At 45.4% G+C, this 15,691-nt stretch overlaps 12 non-coding genes across 12 annotated transcripts; all 12 read left to right on the forward strand.

Annotated features, from left to right (window-relative positions):
* Window positions 1-472: 472 nt before the first annotated feature.
* LOC141160049 (U2 spliceosomal RNA) lies at window positions 473-663 on the forward strand. The gene has a single exon (XR_012250037.1). It is a non-coding gene; the product is annotated as a U2 spliceosomal RNA (small nuclear RNA).
* Window positions 664-1,782: 1,119 nt separating this feature from the next.
* Window positions 1,783-1,973, forward strand: LOC141158584 (U2 spliceosomal RNA). The gene has a single exon (XR_012248612.1). It is a non-coding gene; the product is annotated as a U2 spliceosomal RNA (small nuclear RNA).
* Window positions 1,974-3,093: 1,120 nt separating this feature from the next.
* Window positions 3,094-3,284, forward strand: LOC141159837 (U2 spliceosomal RNA). Its single transcript, XR_012249832.1, has one exon. It is a non-coding gene; the product is annotated as a U2 spliceosomal RNA (small nuclear RNA).
* A 1,113-nt stretch (window positions 3,285-4,397) lies between these two features.
* LOC141158586 (U2 spliceosomal RNA) lies at window positions 4,398-4,588 on the forward strand. The gene has a single exon (XR_012248614.1). It is a non-coding gene; the product is annotated as a U2 spliceosomal RNA (small nuclear RNA).
* Window positions 4,589-5,706: 1,118 nt separating this feature from the next.
* On the forward strand, window positions 5,707-5,897 carry LOC141158587 (U2 spliceosomal RNA). The gene has a single exon (XR_012248615.1). It is a non-coding gene; the product is annotated as a U2 spliceosomal RNA (small nuclear RNA).
* A 1,113-nt stretch (window positions 5,898-7,010) lies between these two features.
* Window positions 7,011-7,201, forward strand: LOC141158588 (U2 spliceosomal RNA). Its single transcript, XR_012248616.1, has one exon. It is a non-coding gene; the product is annotated as a U2 spliceosomal RNA (small nuclear RNA).
* A 1,124-nt stretch (window positions 7,202-8,325) lies between these two features.
* LOC141158589 (U2 spliceosomal RNA) lies at window positions 8,326-8,516 on the forward strand. Its single transcript, XR_012248617.1, has one exon. It is a non-coding gene; the product is annotated as a U2 spliceosomal RNA (small nuclear RNA).
* Window positions 8,517-9,637: 1,121 nt separating this feature from the next.
* LOC141158590 (U2 spliceosomal RNA) lies at window positions 9,638-9,828 on the forward strand. Its single transcript, XR_012248618.1, has one exon. It is a non-coding gene; the product is annotated as a U2 spliceosomal RNA (small nuclear RNA).
* A 1,123-nt stretch (window positions 9,829-10,951) lies between these two features.
* Window positions 10,952-11,142, forward strand: LOC141158591 (U2 spliceosomal RNA). Its single transcript, XR_012248619.1, has one exon. It is a non-coding gene; the product is annotated as a U2 spliceosomal RNA (small nuclear RNA).
* A 1,120-nt stretch (window positions 11,143-12,262) lies between these two features.
* LOC141158592 (U2 spliceosomal RNA) lies at window positions 12,263-12,453 on the forward strand. The gene has a single exon (XR_012248620.1). It is a non-coding gene; the product is annotated as a U2 spliceosomal RNA (small nuclear RNA).
* Window positions 12,454-13,572: 1,119 nt separating this feature from the next.
* Window positions 13,573-13,763, forward strand: LOC141158593 (U2 spliceosomal RNA). Its single transcript, XR_012248621.1, has one exon. It is a non-coding gene; the product is annotated as a U2 spliceosomal RNA (small nuclear RNA).
* A 1,120-nt stretch (window positions 13,764-14,883) lies between these two features.
* LOC141158594 (U2 spliceosomal RNA) lies at window positions 14,884-15,074 on the forward strand. The gene has a single exon (XR_012248622.1). It is a non-coding gene; the product is annotated as a U2 spliceosomal RNA (small nuclear RNA).
* Window positions 15,075-15,691: the final 617 nt, after the last annotated feature.

The raw sequence follows: 15,691 nt of genomic DNA on the forward strand, positions 1-15,691 counted from the left end.
TCCAGGTATCCCGCCTGCAGTAGACGGAATGTGGCAATGGAACGCTGGCTGCGCGTGTCATAATAGGCTCTGAGCCTTTATATACCTGCGCACAGCAGCAGCCACCTTCAGTCTGCTGCTGGACAGCCAGCAGTAGCAGCAGCAGCAGGAGAGGTAATTAATCAGCAACCCTCCTGCTAAGGGTAGACAGCTGCTCGTTCCACCCCCCCCCCGCCTTAATTGGTTCTCCTCCCTTCCAACGGTGTTGAGGCGGGTGGGAACAGCCGGGGGTTGAGGGTACTGTGCTAAAAGAGGTGGAGTTATGCAGATCTAAAACGCGTGGATTGCAGCAGCAGCAAGCCGAAAAGTGCAGGCATGTGAGGGATCTAGAGGTTGACAGCATGTCTTCTTAACGGGAGTCCAGGTGGCCATCTCCACAAATGGACTTTTCAGAATCCTTGGGTGGCACCGTAGTCGGAAACCAATTCTGGTTATCGCTTCTCGGCCTTTTGGCTAAGATCAAGTGTAGTATCTGTTCTTATCAGTTTAATATCTGATACGTCCCCTATCTGGGGATCATATATTAAATGGATATTTAGAACAGGTAGATGGAAAAAGAGCTTGCTCTGTCCACTCCACGCATTGACCTGGTATTGCAGTATCTCCAGGACCGGTGCACCCCTTCTTTAATGCAGTTTCTAAAATCAGAAAGAATTGAATTCAATGCTTTTTGTTCATTTGGCTTGTTTGTCGGATTTTGGGATGGACTCTTTGGCTTTGCTTTTCTTCTCCTCATTGGATTTTTCATGTTAAAAGTTGCAGAAGCCAGATGACAAGCTCATTTTGGTTCAACTTCAGCAACTGTGCATTGCATTGCCATGTAATGTAATGCAATGCTATCTATCTAGCTCTCCCTCTATACTTCCTTTTGGATAAACAGACATATTAGGCAAGCATTTTGGAGCTTTCACCTAAATAACTACAGGTGGTGAGATAAGCTGCACAATATAATTGACCTTTCAGTATATTGTTGCACACACACCATCTATTTAGCAAATGCCCTTGTTATCAACAGCAGCCTTTTAAACTCACCTGAGCTAACAGGTATGTGAGCTGGTTACTCTGCTGCGCTTAAAATTTCTTTTTTGGTTTGCTACAATGCCTTTTCTGAAACGTTGTCTCCCGCTGCTGGAACACTGACTTCTTTCATTTAATGCCTGCAGACTATAAAAGAGAAACCAACCCAAAAAGTTTGGTTGATTAGTCTGTGGCATTCTTTTAAACTGTTGCTTATGGCGGTCTCTGTGAGCTTCTCAGTGACATTCAGCCATCCAGGTATCCCGCCTGCAGTAGACGGAATGTGGCAATGGAACGCTGGCTGCGCGTGTCATAATAGGCTCTGAGCCTTTATATACCTGCGCACAGCAGCAGCCACCTTCAGTCTGCTGCTGGACAGCCAGCAGTAGCAGCAGCAGCAGGAGAGGTAATTAATCAGCAACCCTCCTGCTAAGGGTAGACAGCTGCTCGTTCCACCCCCCCCCCCGCCTTAATTGGTTCTCCTCCCTTCCAACGGTGTTGAGGCGGGTGGGAACAGCCGGGGGTTGAGGGTACTGTGCTAAAAGAGGTGGAGTTATGCAGATCTAAAACGCGTGGATTGCAGCAGCAGCAAGCCGAAAAGTGCAGGCATGTGAGGGATCTAGAGGTTGACAGCATGTCTTCTTAACGGGAGTCCAGGTGGCCATCTCCACAAATGGACTTTTCAGAATCCTTGGGTGGCACCGTAGTCGGAAACCAATTCTGGTTATCGCTTCTCGGCCTTTTGGCTAAGATCAAGTGTAGTATCTGTTCTTATCAGTTTAATATCTGATACGTCCCCTATCTGGGGACCATATATTAAATGGATTTTTAGAACAGGGAGATGGAAAAAGAGCTTGCTCTGTCCACTCCACGCATTGACCTGGTATTGCAGTATCTCCAGGACCGGTGCACCCCTTCTTTAATGCAGTTTCTAAAATCAGAAAGAATTGAATTCAATGCTTTTTGTTCATTTGGCTTGTTTGTCGGATTTTGGGATGGACTCTTTGGCTTTGCTTTTCTTCTCCTCATTGGATTTTTCATGTTAAAAGTTGCAGAAGCCAGATGACAAGCTCATTTTGGTTCAACTTCAGCAACTGTGCATTGCATTGCCATGTAATGTAATGCAATGCTATCTATCTAGCTCTCCCTCTATACTTCCTTTTGGATAAACAGACATATTAGGCAAGCATTTTGGAGCTTTCACCTAAATAACTACAGGTGGTGAGATAAGCTGCACAATATAATTGACCTTTCAGTATATTGTTGCACACACACCATCTATTTAGCAAATGCCCTTGTTATCAACAGCAGCCTTTTAAACTCACCTGAGCTAACAGGTATGTGAGCTGGTTACTCTGCTGCGCTTAAAATTTATTTTTTGGTTTGCTACAATGCCTTTTCTGAAACGTTGTCTCCCTCTGCTGGAACACTGACTTCTTTCATTTAATGCCTGCAGACTATAAAAGAGAAACCAACCCAAAAAGTTTGGTTGATTAGTCTGTGGCATTCTTTTAAACTGTTGCTTATGGCGGTCTCTGTGAGCTTCTCAGTGACATTCAGCCATCCAGGTATCCCGCCTGCAGTAGACGGAATGTGGCAATGGAACGCTGGCTGCGCGTGTCATAATAGGCTCTGAGCCTTTATATACCTGCGCACAGCAGCAGCCACCTTCAGTCTGCTGCTGGACAGCCAGCAGCAGCAGCAGCAGCAGGAGAGGTAATTAATCAGCAACCCTCCTGCTAAGGGTAGACAGCTGCTCGTTCCACCCCCCCCCCCCGCCTTAATTGGTTCTCCTCCCTTCCAACGGTGTTGAGGCGGGTGGGAACAGCCGGGGGTTGAGGGTACTGTGCTAAAAGAGGTGGAGTTATGCAGATCTAAAACGCGTGGATTGCAGCAGCAGCAAGCCGAAAAGTGCAGGCATGTGAGGGATCTAGAGGTTGACAGCATGTCTTCTTAACGGGAGTCCAGGTGGCCATCTCCACAAATGGACTTTTCAGAATCCTTGGGTGGCACCGTAGTCGGAAACCAATTCTGGTTATCGCTTCTCGGCCTTTTGGCTAAGATCAAGTGTAGTATCTGTACTTATCAGTTTAATATCTGATACGTCCCCTATCTGGGGACCATATATTAAATGGATTTTTAGAACAGGGAGATGGAAAAAGAGCTTGCTCTGTCCACTCCACGCATTGACCTGGTATTGCAGTATCTCCAGGACCGGTGCACCCCTTCTTTAATGCAGTTTCTAAAATCAGAAAGAATTGAATTCAATGCTTTTTGTTCATTTGGCTTGTTTGTCGGATTTTGGGATGGACTCTTTGGCTTTGCTTTTCTTCTCCTCATTGGATTTTTCATGTTAAAAGTTGCAGAAGCCAGATGACAAGCTCATTTTGGTTCAACTTCAGCAACTGTGCATTGCATTGCCATGTAATGTAATGCAATGCTATCTATCTAGCTCTCCCTCTATACTTCCTTTTGGATAAACAGACATATTAGGCAAGCATTTTGGAGCTTTCACCTAAATAACTACAGGTGGTGAGATAAGCTGCAAAATATAATTGACCTTTCAGTATATTGTTGCACACACACCATCTATTTAGCAAATGCCCTTGTTATCAACAGCAGCCTTTTAAACTCACCTGAGCTAACAGGTATGTGAGCTGGTTACTCTGCTGCGCTTAAAATTTCTTTTTTGGTTTGCTACAATGCCTTTTCTGAAACGTTGTCTCCCTCTGCTGGAACACTGACTTCTTTCATTTATTGCCTGCAGACTATAAAAGAGAAACCAACCCAAAAAGTTTGGTTGATTAGTCTGTGGCATTCGTTTAAACTGTTGCTTATGGCGGTCTCTGTGAGCTTCTCAGTGACATTCAGCCATCCAGGTATCCCGCCTGCAGTAGACGGAATGTGGCAATGGAACGCTGGCTGCGCGTGTCATAATAGGCTCTGAGCCTTTATATACCTGCGCACAGCAGCAGCCACCTTCAGTCTGCTGCTGGACAGCCAGCAGCAGCAGCAGGAGAGGTAATTAATCAGCAACCCTCCTGCTAAGGGTAGACAGCTGCTCGTTCCACCCCCCCCCCCGCCTTAATTGGTTCTCCTCCCTTCCAACGGTGTTGAGGCGGGTGGGAACAGCCGGGGGTTGAGGGTACTGTGCTAAAAGAGGTGGAGTTATGCAGATCTAAAACGCGTGGATTGCAGCAGCAGCAAGCCGAAAAGTGCAGGCATGTGAGGGATCTAGAGGTTGACAGCATGTCTTCTTAACGGGAGTCCAGGTGGCCATCTCCACAAATGGACTTTTCAGAATCCTTGGGTGGCACCGTAGTCGGAAACCAATTCTGGTTATCGCTTCTCGGCCTTTTGGCTAAGATCAAGTGTAGTATCTGTTCTTATCAGTTTAATATCTGATACGTCCCCTATCTGGGGACCATATATTAAATGGATTTTTAGAACAGGGAGATGGAAAAAGAGCTTGCTCTGTCCACTCCACGCATTGACCTGGTATTGCAGTATCTCCAGGACCGGTGCACCCCTTCTTTAATGCAGTTTCTAAAATCAGAAAGAATTGAATTCAATGCTTTTTGTTCATTTGGCTTGTTTGTCGGATTTTGGGATGGACTCTTTGGCTTTGCTTTTCTTCTCCTCATTGGATTTTTCATGTTAAAAGTTGCAGAAGCCAGATGACAAGCTCATTTTGGTTCAACTTCAGCAACTGTGCATTGCATTGCCATGTAATGTAATGCAATGCTATCTATCTAGCTCTCCCTCTATACTTCCTTTTGGATAAACAGACATATTAGGCAAGCATTTTGGAGCTTTCACCTAAATAACTACAGGTGGTGAGATAAGCTGCACAATATAATTGACCTTTCAGTATATTGTTGCACACACACCATCTATTTAGCAAATGCCCTTGTTATCAACAGCAGCCTTTTAAACTCACCTGAGCTAACAGGTATGTGAGCTGGTTACTCTGCTGCGCTTAAAATTTCTTTTTTGGTTTGCTACAATGCCTTTTCTGAAACGTTGTCTCCCTCTGCTGGAACACTGACTTCTTTCATTTAATGCCTGCAGACTATAAAAGAGAAACCAACCCAAAAAGTTTGGTTGATTAGTCTGTGGCATTCTTTTAAACTGTTGCTTATGGCGGTCTCTGTGAGCTTCTCAGTGACATTCAGCCATCCAGGTATCCCGCCTGCAGTAGACGGAATGTGGCAATGGAACGCTGGCTGCGCGTGTCATAATAGGCTCTGAGCCTTTATATACCTGCGCACAGCAGCAGCCACCTTCAGTCTGCTGCTGGACAGCCAGCAGCAGCAGCAGCAGCAGGAGAGGTAATTAATCAGCAACCCTCCTGCTAAGGGTAGACAGCTGCTCGTTCCACCCCCCCCCCGCCTTAATTGGTTCTCCTCCCTTCCAACGGTGTTGAGGCGGGTGGGAACAGCCGGGGGTTGAGGGTACTGTGCTAAAAGAGGTGGAGTTATGCAGATCTAAAACGCGTGGATTGCAGCAGCAGCAAGCCGAAAAGTGCAGGCATGTGAGGGATCTAGAGGTTGACAGCATGTCTTCTTAACGGGAGTCCAGGTGGCCATCTCCACAAATGGACTTTTCAGAATCCTTGGGTGGCACCGTAGTCGGAAACCAATTCTGGTTATCGCTTCTCGGCCTTTTGGCTAAGATCAAGTGTAGTATCTGTTCTTATCAGTTTAATATCTGATACGTCCCCTATCTGGGGACCATATATTAAATGGATTTTTAGAACAGGGAGATGGAAAAAGAGCTTGCTCTGTCCACTCCACGCATTGACCTGGTATTGCAGTATCTCCAGGACCGGTGCACCCCTTCTTTAATGCAGTTTCTAAAATCAGAAAGAATTGAATTCAATGCTTTTTGTTCATTTGGCTTGTTTGTCGGATTTTGGGATGGACTCTTTGGCTTTGCTTTTCTTCTCCTCATTGGATTTTTCATGTTAAAAGTTGCAGAAGCCAGATGACAAGCTCATTTTGGTTCAACTTCAGCAACTGTGCATTGCATTGCCATGTAATGTAATGCAATGCTATCTATCTAGCTCTCCCTCTATACTTCCTTTTGGATAAACAGACATATTAGGCAAGCATTTTGGAGCTTTCACCTAAATAACTACAGGTGGTGAGATAAGCTGCACAATATAATTGACCTTTCAGTATATTGTTGCACACACACCATCTATTTAGCAAATGCCCTTGTTATCAACAGCAGCCTTTTAAACTCACCTGAGCTAACAGGTATGTGAGCTGGTTACTCTGCTGCGCTTAAAATTTCTTTTTTGGTTTGCTACAATGCCTTTTCTGAAACGTTGTCTCCCTCTGCTGGAACACTGACTTCTTTCATTTAATGCCTGCAGACTATAAAAGAGAAACCAACCCAAAAAGTTTGGTTGATTAGTCTGTGGCATTCTTTTAAACTGTTGCTTATGGCGGTCTCTGTGAGCTTCTCAGTGACATTCAGCCATCCAGGTATCCCGCCTGCAGTAGACGGAATGTGGCAATGGAACGCTGGCTGCGCGTGTCATAATAGGCTCTGAGCCTTTATATACCTGCGCACAGCAGCAGCCACCTTCAGTCTGCTGCTGGACAGCCAGCAGCAGCAGCAGGAGAGGTAATTAATCAGCAACCCTCCTGCTAAGGGTAGACAGCTGCTCGTTCCACCCCCCCCCCCGCCTTAATTGGTTCTCCTCCCTTCCAACGGTGTTGAGGCGGGTGGGAACAGCCGGGGGTTGAGGGTACTGTGCTAAAAGAGGTGGAGTTATGCAGATCTAAAACGCGTGGATTGCAGCAGCAGCAAGCCGAAAAGTGCAGGCATGTGAGGGATCTAGAGGTTGACAGCATGTCTTCTTAACGGGAGTCCAGGTGGCCATCTCCACAAATGGACTTTTCAGAATCCTTGGGTGGCACCGTAGTCGGAAACCAATTCTGGTTATCGCTTCTCGGCCTTTTGGCTAAGATCAAGTGTAGTATCTGTTCTTATCAGTTTAATATCTGATACGTCCCCTATCTGGGGACCATATATTAAATGGATTTTTAGAACAGGGAGATGGAAAAAGAGCTTGCTCTGTCCACTCCACGCATTGACCTGGTATTGCAGTATCTCCAGGACCGGTGCACCCCTTCTTTAATGCAGTTTCTAAAATCAGAAAGAATTGAATTCAATGCTTTTTGTTCATTTGGCTTGTTTGTCGGATTTTGGGATGGACTCTTTGGCTTTGCTTTTCTTCTCCTCATTGGATTTTTCATGTTAAAAGTTGCAGAAGCCAGATGACAAGCTCATTTTGGTTCAACTTCAGCAACTGTGCATTGCATTGCCATGTAATGTAATGCAATGCTATCTATCTAGCTCTCCCTCTATACTTCCTTTTGGATAAACAGACATATTAGGCAAGCATTTTGGAGCTTTCACCTAAATAACTACAGGTGGTGAGATAAGCTGCACAATATAATTGACCTTTCAGTATATTGTTGCACACACACCATCTATTTAGCAAATGCCCTTGTTATCAACAGCAGCCTTTTAAACTCACCTGAGCTAACAGGTATGTGAGCTGGTTACTCTGCTGCGCTTAAAATTTCTTTTTTGGTTTGCTACAATGCCTTTTCTGAAACGTTGTCTCCCTCTGCTGGAACACTGACTTCTTTCATTTAATGCCTGCAGACTATAAAAGAGAAACCAACCCAAAAAGTTTGGTTGATTAGTCTGTGGCATTCTTTTAAACTGTTGCTTATGGCGGTCTCTGTGAGCTTCTCAGTGACATTCAGCCATCCAGGTATCCGGCCTGCAGTCGACGGAATGTGGCAATGGAACGCTGGCTGCGCGTGTCATAATAGGCTCTGAGCCTTTATATACCTGCGCACAGCAGCAGCCACCTTCAGTCTGCTGCTGGACAGCCAGCAGCAGCAGCAGCAGCAGGAGAGGTAATTAATCAGCAACCCTCCTGCTAAGGGTAGACAGCTGCTCGTTCCACCCCCCCCCCCCCGCCGCCTAAATTGGTTCTCCTCCCTTCCAACGGTGTTGAGGCGGGTGGGAACAGCCGGGGGTTGAGGGTACTGTGCTAAAAGAGGTGGAGTTATGCAGATCTAAAACGCGTGGATTGCAGCAGCAGCAAGCCGAAAAGTGCAGGCATGTGAGGGATCTAGAGGTTGACAGCATGTCTTCTTAACGGGAGTCCAGGTGGCCATCTCCACAAATGGACTTTTCAGAATCCTTGGGTGGCACCGTAGTCGGAAACCAATTCTGGTTATCGCTTCTCGGCCTTTTGGCTAAGATCAAGTGTAGTATCTGTTCTTATCAGTTTAATATCTGATACGTCCCCTATCTGGGGACCATATATTAAATGGATTTTTAGAACAGGGAGATGGAAAAAGAGCTTGCTCTGTCCACTCCACGCATTGACCTGGTATTGCAGTATCTCCAGGACCGGTGCACCCCTTCTTTAATGCAGTTTCTAAAATCAGAAAGAATTGAATTCAATGCTTTTTGTTCATTTGGCTTGTTTGTCGGATTTTGGGATGGACTCTTTGGCTTTGCTTTTCTTCTCCTCATTGGATTTTTCATGTTAAAAGTTGCAGAAGCCAGATGACAAGCTCATTTTGGTTCAACTTCAGCAACTGTGCATTGCATTGCCATGTAATGTAATGCAATGCTATCTATCTAGCTCTCCCTCTATACTTCCTTTTGGATAAACAGACATATTAGGCAAGCATTTTGGAGCTTTCACCTAAATAACTACAGGTGGTGAGATAAGCTGCACAATATAATTGACCTTTCAGTATATTGTTGCACACACACCATCTATTTAGCAAATGCCCTTGTTATCAACAGCAGCCTTTTAAACTCACCTGAGCTAACAGGTATGTGAGCTGGTTACTCTGCTGCGCTTAAAATTTCTTTTTTGGTTTGCTACAATGCCTTTTCTGAAATGTTGTCTCCCTCTGCTGGAACACTGACTTCTTTCATTTAATGCCTGCAGACTATAAAAGAGAAACCAACCCAAAAAGTTTGGTTGATTAGTCTGTGGCATTCTTTTAAACTGTTGCTTATGGCGGTCTCTGTGAGCTTCTCAGTGACATTCAGCCATCCAGGTATCCCGCCTGCAGTAGACGGAATGTGGCAATGGAACGCTGGCTGCGCGTGTCATAATAGGCTCTGAGCCTTTATATACCTGCGCACAGCAGCAGCCACCTTCAGTCTGCTGCTGGACAGCCAGCAGCAGCAGCAGCAGCAGGAGAGGTAATTAATCAGCAACCCTCCTGCTAAGGGTAGACAGCTGCTCGTTCCACCCCCCCCCCCCCGCCTTAATTGGTTCTCCTCCCTTCCAACGGTGTTGAGGCGGGTGGGAACAGCCGGGGGTTGAGGGTACTGTGCTAAAAGAGGTGGAGTTATGCAGATCTAAAACGCGTGGATTGCAGCAGCAGCAAGCCGAAAAGTGCAGGCATGTGAGGGATCTAGAGGTTGACAGCATGTCTTCTTAACGGGAGTCCAGGTGGCCATCTCCACAAATGGACTTTTCAGAATCCTTGGGTGGCACCGTAGTCGGAAACCAATTCTGGTTATCGCTTCTCGGCCTTTTGGCTAAGATCAAGTGTAGTATCTGTTCTTATCAGTTTAATATCTGATACGTCCCCTATCTGGGGACCATATATTAAATGGATTTTTAGAACAGGGAGATGGAAAAAGAGCTTGCTCTGTCCACTCCACGCATTGACCTGGTATTGCAGTATCTCCAGGACCGGTGCACCCCTTCTTTAATGCAGTTTCTAAAATCAGAAAGAATTGAATTCAATGCTTTTTGTTCATTTGGCTTGTTTGTCGGATTTTGGGATGGACTCTTTGGCTTTGCTTTTCTTCTCCTCATTGGATTTTTCATGTTAAAAGTTGCAGAAGCCAGATGACAAGCTCATTTTGGTTCAACTTCAGCAACTGTGCATTGCATTGCCATGTAATGTAATGCAATGCTATCTATCTAGCTCTCCCTCTATACTTCCTTTTGGATAAACAGACATATTAGGCAAGCATTTTGGAGCTTTCACCTAAATAACTACAGGTGGTGAGATAAGCTGCACAATATAATTGACCTTTCAGTATATTGTTGCACACACACCATCTATTTAGCAAATGCCCTTGTTATCAACAGCAGCCTTTTAAACTCACCTGAGCTAACAGGTATGTGAGCTGGTTACTCTGCTGCGCTTAAAATTTCTTTTTTGGTTTGCTACAATGCCTTTTCTGAAACGTTGTCTCCCTCTGCTGGAACACTGACTTCTTTCATTTAATGCCTGCAGACTATAAAAGAGAAACCAACCCAAAAAGTTTGGTTGATTAGTCTGTGGCATTCTTTTAAACTGTTGCTTATGGCGGTCTCTGTGAGCTTCTCAGTGACATTCAGCCATCCAGGTATCCGGCCTGCAGTAGACGGAATGTGGCAATGGAACGCTGGCTGCGCGTGTCATAATAGGCTCTGAGCCTTTATATACCTGCGCACAGCAGCAGCCACCTTCAGTCTGCTGCTGGACAGCCAGCAGCAGCAGCAGCAGCAGGAGAGGTAATTAATCAGCAACCCTCCTGCTAAGGGTAGACAGCTGCTCGTTCCACCCCCCCCCCCCCCCGCCTTAATTGGTTCTCCTCCCTTCCAACGGTGTTGAGGCGGGTGGGAACAGCCGGGGGTTGAGGGTACTGTGCTAAAAGAGGTGGAGTTATGCAGATCTAAAACGCGTGGATTGCAGCAGCAGCAAGCCGAAAAGTGCAAGCATGTGAGGGATCTAGAGGTTGACAGCATGTCTTCTTAACGGGAGTCCAGGTGGCCATCTCCACAAATGGACTTTTCAGAATCCTTGGGTGGCACCGTAGTCGGAAACCAATTCTGGTTATCGCTTCTCGGCCTTTTGGCTAAGATCAAGTGTAGTATCTGTTCTTATCAGTTTAATATCTGATACGTCCCCTATCTGGGGACCATATATTAAATGGATTTTTAGAACAGGGAGATGGAAAAAGAGCTTGCTCTGTCCACTCCACGCATTGACCTGGTATTGCAGTATCTCCAGGACCGGTGCACCCCTTCTTTAATGCAGTTTCTAAAATCAGAAAGAATTGAATTCAATGCTTTTTGTTCATTTGGCTTGTTTGTCGGATTTTGGGATGGACTCTTTGGCTTTGCTTTTCTTCTCCTCATTGGATTTTTCATGTTAAAAGTTGCAGAAGCCAGATGACAAGCTCATTTTGGTTCAACTTCAGCAACTGTGCATTGCATTGCCATGTAATGTAATGCAATGCTATCTATCTAGCTCTCCCTCTATACTTCCTTTTGGATAAACAGACATATTAGGCAAGCATTTTGGAGCTTTCACCTAAATAACTACAGGTGGTGAGATAAGCTGCACAATATAATTGACCTTTCAGTATATTGTTGCACACACACCATCTATTTAGCAAATGCCCTTGTTATCAACAGCAGCCTTTTAAACTCACCTGAGCTAACAGGTATGTGAGCTGGTTACTCTGCTGCGCTTAAAATTTCTTTTTTGGTTTGCTACAATGCCTTTTCTGAAACGTTGTCTCCCTCTGCTGGAACACTGACTTCTTTCATTTAATGCCTGCAGACTATAAAAGAGAAACCAACCCAAAAAGTTTGGTTGATTAGTCTGTGGCATTCTTTTAAACTGTTGCTTATGGCGGTCTCTGTGAGCTTCTCAGTGACATTCAGCCATCCAGGTATCCCGCCTGCAGTAGACGGAATGTGGCAATGGAACGCTGGCTGCGCGTGTCATAATAGGCTCTGAGCCTTTATATACCTGCGCACAGCAGCAGCCACCTTCAGTCTGCTGCTGGACAGCCAGCAGCAGCAGCAGCAGGAGAGGTAATTAATCAGCAACCCTCCTGCTAAGGGTAGACAGCTGCTCGTTCCACCCCCCCCCCCCCCCGCCTTAATTGGTTCTCCTCCCTTCCAACGGTGTTGAGGCGGGTGGGAACAGCCGGGGGTTGAGGGTACTGTGCTAAAAGAGGTGGAGTTATGCAGATCTAAAACGCGTGGATTGCAGCAGCAGCAAGCCGAAAAGTGCAGGCATGTGAGGGATCTAGAGGTTGACAGCATGTCTTCTTAACGGGAGTCCAGGTGGCCATCTCCACAAATGGACTTTTCAGAATCCTTGGGTGGCACCGTAGTCGGAAACCAATTCTGGTTATCGCTTCTCGGCCTTTTGGCTAAGATCAAGTGTAGTATCTGTTCTTATCAGTTTAATATCTGATACGTCCCCTATCTGGGGACCATATATTAAATGGATTTTTAGAACAGGGAGATGGAAAAAGAGCTTGCTCTGTCCACTCCACGCATTGACCTGGTATTGCAGTATCTCCAGGACCGGTGCACCCCTTCTTTAATGCAGTTTCTAAAATCAGAAAGAATTGAATTCAATGCTTTTTGTTCATTTGGCTTGTTTGTCGGATTTTGGGATGGACTCTTTGGCTTTGCTTTTCTTCTCCTCATTGGATTTTTCATGTTAAAAGTTGCAGAAGCCAGATGACAAGCTCATTTTGGTTCAACTTCAGCAACTGTGCATTGCATTGCCATGTAATGTAATGCAATGCTATCTATCTAGCTCTCCCTCTATACTTCCTTTTGGATAAACAGACATATTAGGCAAGCATTTTGGAGCTTTCACCTAAATAACTACAGGTGGTGAGATAAGCTGCACAATATAATTGACCTTTCAGTATATTGTTGCACACACACCATCTATTTAGCAAATGCCCTTGTTATCAACAGCAGCCTTTTAAACTCACCTGAGCTAACAGGTATGTGAGCTGGTTACTCTGCTGCGCTTAAAATTTCTTTTTTGGTTTGCTACAATGCCTTTTCTGAAACGTTGTCTCCCTCTGCTGGAACACTGACTTCTTTCATTTAATGCCTGCAGACTATAAAAGAGAAACCAACCCAAAAAGTTTGGTTGATTAGTCTGTGGCATTCTTTTAAACTGTTGCTTATGGCGGTCTCTGTGAGCTTCTCAGTGACATTCAGCCATCCAGGTATCCCGCCTGCAGTAGACGGAATGTGGCAATGGAACGCTGGCTGCGCGTGTCATAATAGGCTCTGAGCCTTTATATACCTGCGCACAGCAGCAGCCACCTTCAGTCTGCTGCTGGACAGCCAGCAGCAGCAGCAGCAGCAGGAGAGGTAATTAATCAGCAACCCTCCTGCTAAGGGTAGACAGCTGCTCGTTCCACCCCCCCCCCGCCTTAATTGGTTCTCCTCCCTTCCAACGGTGTTGAGGCGGGTGGGAACAGCCGGGGGTTGAGGGTACTGTGCTAAAAGAGGTGGAGTTATGCAGATCTAAAACGCGTGGATTGCAGCAGCAGCAAGCCGAAAAGTGCAGGCATGTGAGGGATCTAGAGGTTGACAGCATGTCTTCTTAACGGGGAGTCCAGGTGGCCATCTCCACAAATGGACTTTTCAGAATCCTTGGGTGGCACCGTAGTCGGAAACCAATTCTGGTTATCGCTTCTCGGCCTTTTGGCTAAGATCAAGTGTAGTATCTGTTCTTATCAGTTTAATATCTGATACGTCCCCTATCTGGGGACCATATATTAAATGGATTTTTAGAACAGGGAGATGGAAAAAGAGCTTGCTCTGTCCACTCCACGCATTGACCTGGTATTGCAGTATCTCCAGGACCGGTGCACCCCTTCTTTAATGCAGTTTCTAAAATCAGAAAGAATTGAATTCAATGCTTTTTGTTCATTTGGCTTGTTTGTCGGATTTTGGGATGGACTCTTTGGCTTTGCTTTTCTTCTCCTCATTGGATTTTTCATGTTAAAAGTTGCAGAAGCCAGATGACAAGCTCATTTTGGTTCAACTTCAGCAACTGTGCATTGCATTGCCATGTAATGTAATGCAATGCTATCTGTCTAGCTCTCCCTCTATACTTCCTTTTGGATAAACAGACATATTAGGCAAGCATTTTGGAGCTTTCACCTAAATAACTACAGGTGGTGAGATAAGCTGCACAATATAATTGACCTTTCAGTATATTGTTGCACACACACCATCTATTTAGCAAATGCCCTTGTTATCAACAGCAGCCTTTTAAACTCACCTGAGCTAACAGGTATGTGAGCTGGTTACTCTGCTGCGCTTAAAATTTCTTTTTTGGTTTGCTACAATGCCTTTTCTGAAACGTTGTCTCCCTCTGCTGGAACACTGACTTCTTTCATTTAATGCCTGCAGACTATAAAAGAGAAACCAACCCAAAAAGTTTGGTTGATTAGTCTGTGGCATTCTTTTAAACTGTTGCTTATGGCGGTCTCTGTGAGCTTCTCAGTGACATTCAGCCATCCAGGTATCCCGCCTGCAGTAGACGGAATGTGGCAATGGAACGCTGGCTGCGCGTGTCATAATAGGCTCTGAGCCTTTATATACCTGCGCACAGCAGCAGCCACCTTCAGTCTGCTGCTGGACAGCCAGCAGCAGCAGCAGCAGCAGGAGAGGTAATTAATCAGCAACCCTCCTGCTAAGGGTAGACAGCTGCTCGTTCCACCCCCCCCCCCCGCCTTAATTGGTTCTCCTCCCTTCCAACGGTGTTGAGGCGGGTGGGAACAGCCGGGGGTTGAGGGTACTGTGCTAAAAGAGGTGGAGTTATGCAGATCTAAAACGCGTGGATTGCAGCAGCAGCAAGCCGAAAAGTGCAGGCATGTGAGGGATCTAGAGGTTGACAGCATGTCTTCTTAACGGGAGTCCAGGTGGCCATCTCCACAAATGGACTTTTCAGAATCCTTGGGTGGCACCGTAGTCGGAAACCAATTCTGGTTATCGCTTCTCGGCCTTTTGGCTAAGATCAAGTGTAGTATCTGTTCTTATCAGTTTAATATCTGATACGTCCCCTATCTGGGGACCATATATTAAATGGATTTTTAGAACAGGGAGATGGAAAAAGAGCTTGCTCTGTCCACTCCACGCATTGACCTGGTATTGCAGTATCTCCAGGACCGGTGCACCCCTTCTTTGATGCAGTTTCTAAAATCAGAAAGAATTGAATTCAATGCTTTTTGTTCATTTGGCTTGATTTTCGGATTTTGGGATGGACTCTTTGGCTTTGCTTTTCTTCTCCTCATTGGATTTTTCATGTTAAAAGTTGCAGAAGCCAGATGACAAGCTCATTTTGGTTCAACTTCAGCAACTGTGCATTGCATTGCCATGTAATGTAATGCAATGCTATCTATCTAGCTCTCCCTCTATACTTCCTTTTGGATAAACAGACATATTAGGCAAGCATTTTGGAGCTTTCACCTAAATAACTACAGGTGGTGAGATAAGCTGCACAATATAATTGACCTTTCAGTATATTGTTGCACACACACCATCTATTTAGCAAATGCCCTTGTTATCAACAGCAGCCTTTTAAACTCACCTGAGCTAACAGGTATGTGAGCTGGTTACTCTGCTGCGCTTAAAATTTATTTTTTGGTTTGCTACAATGCCTTTTCTGAAACGTTGTCTCCCTCTGCTGGAACACTGACTTCTTTCATTTAATGCCTGCAGACTATAAAAGAGAAACCAACCCAAAAAGTTTGGTTGATTAGTCTGTGGCATTCTTTTAAACTTTTGCTTATGGCGGTC

Source organism: Phyllobates terribilis, unplaced genomic scaffold (assembly GCF_046119375.1).
Source record: "Phyllobates terribilis strain yellow unplaced genomic scaffold, ASM4611937v1 Scaffold_8__6_contigs__length_399053987, whole genome shotgun sequence".
NCBI classification, from domain to species: Eukaryota; Metazoa; Chordata; class Amphibia; order Anura; family Dendrobatidae; genus Phyllobates; species Phyllobates terribilis.